Source organism: Marmota flaviventris, chromosome 5 (genome assembly GCF_047511675.1).
Source record: "Marmota flaviventris isolate mMarFla1 chromosome 5, mMarFla1.hap1, whole genome shotgun sequence".
NCBI classification, from domain to species: domain Eukaryota; kingdom Metazoa; phylum Chordata; class Mammalia; order Rodentia; family Sciuridae; genus Marmota; species Marmota flaviventris.
The window spans coordinates 31,059,664-31,065,992 of NC_092502.1; the positions used below are offsets into that span (position 1 = coordinate 31,059,664).

The window sequence follows — 6,329 nt, forward strand, 5'->3', positions numbered from 1 at the left end:
GTGACTCGCTGGAGTTGCTGAGGCTGGCTTTGAACCCGTGATCCTCCCATCTCAGCCTCCGGAGCTGCTGGGATTATAGGTGTGTGTCACCACACCCAGCTTGAGTAAGTTTCATTAAAAAAAAAAAAAAAAAAAAGAGGGGCTGGGGATGTGGCTCAAGTGGTAGCGCGCTCGCCTGGCATGCGTGCGGCCCAGGTTCGATCCTCAGCACCACGTACAAACAATGATGTTGTGTCTGCCAATAACTAAAAAATAAATATTAAAAAATTCTCTCTCTCTCTCTCTCTTTAAAAAAAAAGAAATTGTCTGGAAGATATGAAAGATGCTCATATATTAACATGTTTTGGGAGGAAGCTTTGTCAATAAAGAGACAAATGTTTAATTCTCAATACAAACTGACCTAGTGCAAAGTTTGGAGGTGATCAACTTTTTCTCCTATGATAGTATGGACTGGGTGGCAAATCTGTGTTTTAGAAACTTCTTTTGGGGTACATGTGTGATACTGAGGATTGAGCTCGGGGGCACTCAACCACCAAGCTGTATCCCTAGACCTTTTTCTTGTTTTTGTTTTTATTTTGAAACAATGTCTTGCTAAATTGCTTGGGACCTCACTGAGTTGCTGAGGTTGATCCTCCTGCCTCAGCCTCCCAAGTTGCTAGGATTACAGCCATGAACCTCCACGCCCAGCCCCAATTTATTTTTTATTTTAAGATGTGATCTTGCTAAATTGACCAGGCTGACCTTGATTTGCCTCTTTTGCCTCAGCCTCTCTAGTAGCTGGGATTATAGGCATGCACCACTGCTCCCAGCCTCATCCTGCCACTTCTAGAACAAGACATTTCTTTGTCTGTATTTGTTTGAGGCGTGAGTGGGAGAGGAACAGGAATGACCACGAGTCCTCACGCAGACCACCAGATCTCCTTCCACATCCCTGAAGGAGGGAGAGCCCCCGGGGTGACAGATGGGTGTGGCCAGGCTCTTCTGTTCTTAGATCCTAGCTTCTTCTGAAGGGCCATCAGGCTGTGCCAGAAAGGACGGAATGATTAAGTTTGGTGTATTTCAAAAGGAACTGCCCCAACATTTCAGGAGGCTGAAAGGGAGAGTGGCCCAGCTTCTTGTCTTAATCATCCTGGGAATGAGGACAGGGCTGTAGATGCCTTGAGAGACAGATGCTGGAGCCAGTTCAGACTACACTTCTGTTCCAGCAATCCCTTAGGGATTGGTGAAGGACTGGTTGAAGCAGATACTGCATGTGGAACCATCATCTGCTGGAAGCTCGTGCTGGCTGGTGACATAATCCCCTATAGGAGTGTGTGTGGCCTTACATGGCAGAGCTGGGCAGCCATGGTCTGATTTATGAACAAAAGCATGTTTTGGGCAGTAGCAAGACAGGAGAATTCTAGCACCCCATGGCAGGTGGAAGGGTTGTATATGCTAAGCTAGACAAAGGTGGGCTATGGCTGATGGGAATGCACCTGGACTTTCTCAAAACTATTACTGTGGCCTGAGAGATGTAACTCTGGTAGAGTGCTTGTCTAGCATGAAAGAGGCCCCGAATTCACCAGAAAATAAACAACAGCAACACAACCAAACTGCCTGGGCATCAGTGGCTGGCTGGCATAATACACTTGGATCTTTTCTTTCTCTCTTTGTCTTTTTTTGCATGCCAGGGTCACCAGGTTGGCAAAATGGTGGTTATGACCAACATGGTTATAGTCATAGTCAAGTTAGATACCTGCACAGGCAAACCATTATCACACCCTGGTGTCCGGCACATGAATATGTTTTTATAGTTGATTGGTTCAAATCAGGATCCACCTAAAGTGAACATATCGCACTGGTGGATGAGTCTCTTTGGTCCCTCTCAATCAAGCCTGTGTGAGCCTGGAAGTTTGGGGATGATACAGAAGGGAGAGAGGGCTCCCCTGCACTACAGTGTAATATTGGACTCCCAGCAGGTGGTGCTGGAGTTCTTCTGATGTAGTTTGAAAATAGTTCATTTAAAAAAGAAAATAATTCCATTGCTTACATCCTGAGTATAGATAATCTGATAATTTGATCCTTAGGATAACCCCAGGAAGTAGCAATTATACCCATCTTACAGATGAAGAAACCGAGTCTAAGGGAGGCTTTCCAAATAAGTACAAGTCAGGATTTCACTTACCTCATTTCACCCACATCTGTTTCTCCTCTGGAATTTCTGTTGACTCAGGACAAGCAGCGGTACCAGATGCCACCACCAACAGAACCAACAGAGCTCTCTTGCTGACAGATCCCATTCAGGGAACTTTTGAGAGTGAAAAGAGGGCTACATTTGACGGTGTTGTGACAACAGGAGTAAACTGCACACACCAGGTGTCACAGAGCAGTGATGAGAAGCATTTTCTCTAACTGCTTCAGATATCCACAGCCCTCTTCATTTCTGTATGGGTTCATCTTGACATGACTGCAGCCATCTTGAGCCATAACCACCATGGCTGTCCTCAAAGAAACTCCAGTTGGTTTTTGCTGAATAGTTTTCCAGCCAATTAAAAATAGACAAAGCCAATGGAGTGTCATTTAGAGCTTTACAACTAGACCCTGGCACCAGGAATGTGCCTGACTTTGATATCAACTTAGGATAAACCAAGTACATTCTGTCTGGGATGAAGTCACTTTTTGTCTTAATCAATATATATGCCCCTCTTCCTGACCCAAATTGTGGGACTCCAACTAGTCTTGCTGCTGCCCAGGATCATGTTTCTGTCAGTAAGTCTCCCAATAAATTGTACTCTGTGCAATTCTGGTCTGTCTTCTTCTTTATTTTGAGATAAGGTCTCTCTAAATCAGGCTGACCTTGAACTTGTGATCATCCTGTCTCAGCCTCTCAAGTAGCTGTGATTATAGGTATGTGCCCTGGCACCTAGCTCCCAAACCAGTTTTTGAGGTTTCATTGTCCTTTCCACACCCACCCCTCAAGGCTGACACCCCATTTCTAGGGCCAGTCTGGGTTTAATTACAGCAACAGAAATGCCACGAGCTAGATTATTGGAATTCAACTTCATGTACTTGTGGAAGGAGCTTGAGAAGTAAAGGTCCGAAATGAGGAGTTTGAGGATCAGAAGTACACCAACCGGGCTGGGGATATGATTCAAGTGGTAGCGTGCTTGCCTGGCAAATAGCGCGGGGCGCTGGGTTCGATCCTCAGCACCACATAAAAATAAAATAAAGATGTTGTGTCCACCGAAAACTAAAAAAATAAATAAATATTAAAGTACACCAACCCACCAGTCTGGGAAGCTGAAGTGGGCTATGCAGGGAGAGCTGGTGTCTCTGTGTGACCACAGCCAAGCATTTGGTGATAGACCTGAAGCTGTCTGTAAAAGGGAAATTGGATATGGAACAGAAGAGAATGAGAACAAACTCACTGGCATTTAACCATGAAGATCTTCACAGTATAATGGCTACACTTCCTTGTGTTGTTATTATATGCAAGTTCCTCTGTTGACCAACTGGAGGAGATTATGGGGACTGTACTTGACAACAGTGATTCAGCACAAAGAGAAGCTTCCCCTCACCAGGAGAAGTGACGCATACCTGCGATTCTAGCTGCTTGAGGGGATAAGGCAGGAGAATGGCAAGTTCAAGGCCACCCTGAGCAGTTTAGGGAGACCCTGTCTCAAAATAAAAAAGAAAATGGGCTGAGGGTATAGGTCACTGGTTGGGCACTTCCTATTAGAAAAATGGGAACTGTTATGTCAGACCTCCTCCAGCCACAATTAATTATAACCCCTTAAAGGAACTGTTGTTTCAAGACCATGTCACAACTCTCTCATGACCATCACTGAAACCATATCACGGCCATCCCTTGTGACTAAGTCATCACAACCCTCACAATGAGAACCTGCTGAGGGTTATACCAAGGCCAACAGACTATTTAAGAGGGTATAAGAAACTAAGGTAAGAACAATGGGACCTAATCCCTAAAGCCCAGACTCTCTAAGAGCTGTGCTGTCCTCTCTCAGAGCTGCTCTGCCCCATTAGGTCCCTATACTGTGCATCTTTATCTCACTCCAATAAACTCCTGCCTGTTACTCTGTACAACTTGCTTAAAATCCTCCACGTGTGGGCTGGGGATGTGGCTCAAGCTGTAGCACGCTTGCCTGGCTTGCCTGCGGCCCAGGTTCGATCCTCAGCACCACATACAAACAAAGACGTTGTGTCTGCCAAAAACTAAAAAATAAATATTAAAATTTTCTCAAAGGGAGGGAGGGAGGAAGGAAGGAAGGAAGGAAGGAAGGAAGGAAGGAATCCTCCATGTGGGGCTGTCTTCCTTCTGGAGATACTCTATATTCTCCCTTGAATGGGTATTCCTTGTGTTTTACTCCCAGATTGTGTTTTACTCTGGAGATTGCCCCTACTTTCCCTTGACCTAAATAAACCTGTCTATGCCTTTGGAGATAAAGAAGAAAAATCCTTTTGGGGGAAATTGCAAGAATTTGACTCTGTGAACACCCCACCCCCACCCCCTTCCCTGTGGTCACTTTGGCTTCTGAAGGTCTCCTCTATAGTACATAGCACTGAAAGAAACTTTCCTTTATCCAGCTACATAATTACTTTGAAGCTTTCGCTTTTTACATTTAGAACTCTGGTCTATAAATTTTTTGGGGGGGGCTGGGGATGTGGCTCAAGCGGTAGCGCGCTCGCCTGGCATGCGTGCAGCCCGCGTTCAATCCTGCACCACATATAAACAAAGATGTTGTGTCCGCCGAAAACTGAAAAATAAATATTAAAAAAATTCTTTAAAAAAAAAATTTTGGGGGGGGGTGTTACTGGGGATTGAGCTTAGGGTCCTTCAGCCACTGAGTCACATCCCCAGCCCTATTTTGTATTTTATTTAGAGACAGGGTCTAATGAATTTCTTAGTGCCTCACTTTTGCTGAGGCTGGCTTTGAACTTGTGATCCTCCTGTCTCAGCCTTCGAAGCCAGCTAGGATTATAGATGTGCACCACCATACCCAGCTTATAAATATTTTATCTTTTACCAAATAACTACCCATTCACTAAAATTTAAGTATTTCCCTACTGACTTAAGATGCACCTTTATCATATACTAAATTTGCATATGCATCTTGTTTATTTCTAAATTTCCTGTCCTACTCAGAACAAAGGAAGAACCACATGATCATCTCAACAGATTGTGGCAGGGCAGGAGAGGATTTGACAAAACCCAATATTCTAGCTGGGTGCAGTAGCACACGTCTTTAATTGTAGCTACTCAGGAGGCTGAGGCAGGAGGATTGAAAGTCTGAGGCCAGCCTCAACAATTCAGTGAGACCCTATCTCAAAATAAAATTTTAAAAAAGGATGCAGGGGGGTAGTTCAGTGATAGAGCACCCCTAGGTTCAATCCCCAGTGTCCCCCAACCACATAACCAACTTTTTCATGATAAAAAAAAAAAAAAAACCCACTGTGCAAAATAGAAATAGGAAGCCGGGAGCAGTTGCGCACGCCTAAAATACCAGTGGTTTGGGAGGCTGAGGCCAAAGTATCACCAGTTCAAAGCCAGCCTAAGCAATGGCAAGGCACTAAGCAACTCAGTGAGACCCTGTCTTTAAATAAACTACAAAAAAAATAGGGCTGGGAGTGTGGCTTAGTGGTCAACTGCCCCTGAGTTCAATCCCTAGTACCAAAAAAAAAAAAAAAAAGGAGCAAATTCTTCATCTGATATAGTACATCAACAACAACAAAAAACCCACAGGTTAACATTATACTTAGTGGTAAAAGAAAAAAGCTTTCCTCCTAAATTCAGGAACACTGCAGGGAGTGCCTGCTCTTGCCACTTCTCCCCACCTCATATTGGTGCATTATGGGTGTACACAGAGGTGGGATTTGTGTGATGTATCCGAACAGGCATACACTATAGCAATACAATTTGTACAATATCATTGAAAATATGGAACATTTCATAAATTTGCATGTCATTCTTGCACAAGGACCATGCTAATCTATTGTTTCAATTTTAGTTTAAGTAAGCCGCTTACCACTCCTTCTACCCCCATCTCCCCAGCACTGGGGATTAGATCTGGGATGCTCTTAACACTGAGCTACATTCCTAGCCCTTTTATAGTTATTATTTATTTGTTTATTTATTTATTGTGCAGGGATTGAACTCAGGGCCTTGTCCATGGGAGGCATGTACTCTACCAACTGAGCTAGGGTCTTGCTAAGTTGTCCAGGTTGTCCTTGAACTTCTGATTCTTCTGCCTCAGTCTGCCAAGTCATTAGGATTACAGGTGTGTGCCACTATGCCTGGCTCTTGCCACTCCTATTCAGCATTGTACCAGAAA

The 6,329-nt window shown here is 44.2% G+C and overlaps 1 pseudogene; it reads right to left on the reverse strand.

The window, feature by feature from the left end:
• Positions 1 to 5,929: 5,929 nt before the first annotated feature.
• LOC114103836 (U6 spliceosomal RNA) lies at positions 5,930 to 6,023 on the reverse strand (annotated as a pseudogene).
• Between the last annotated feature and the right edge of the window lie 306 nt (positions 6,024 to 6,329).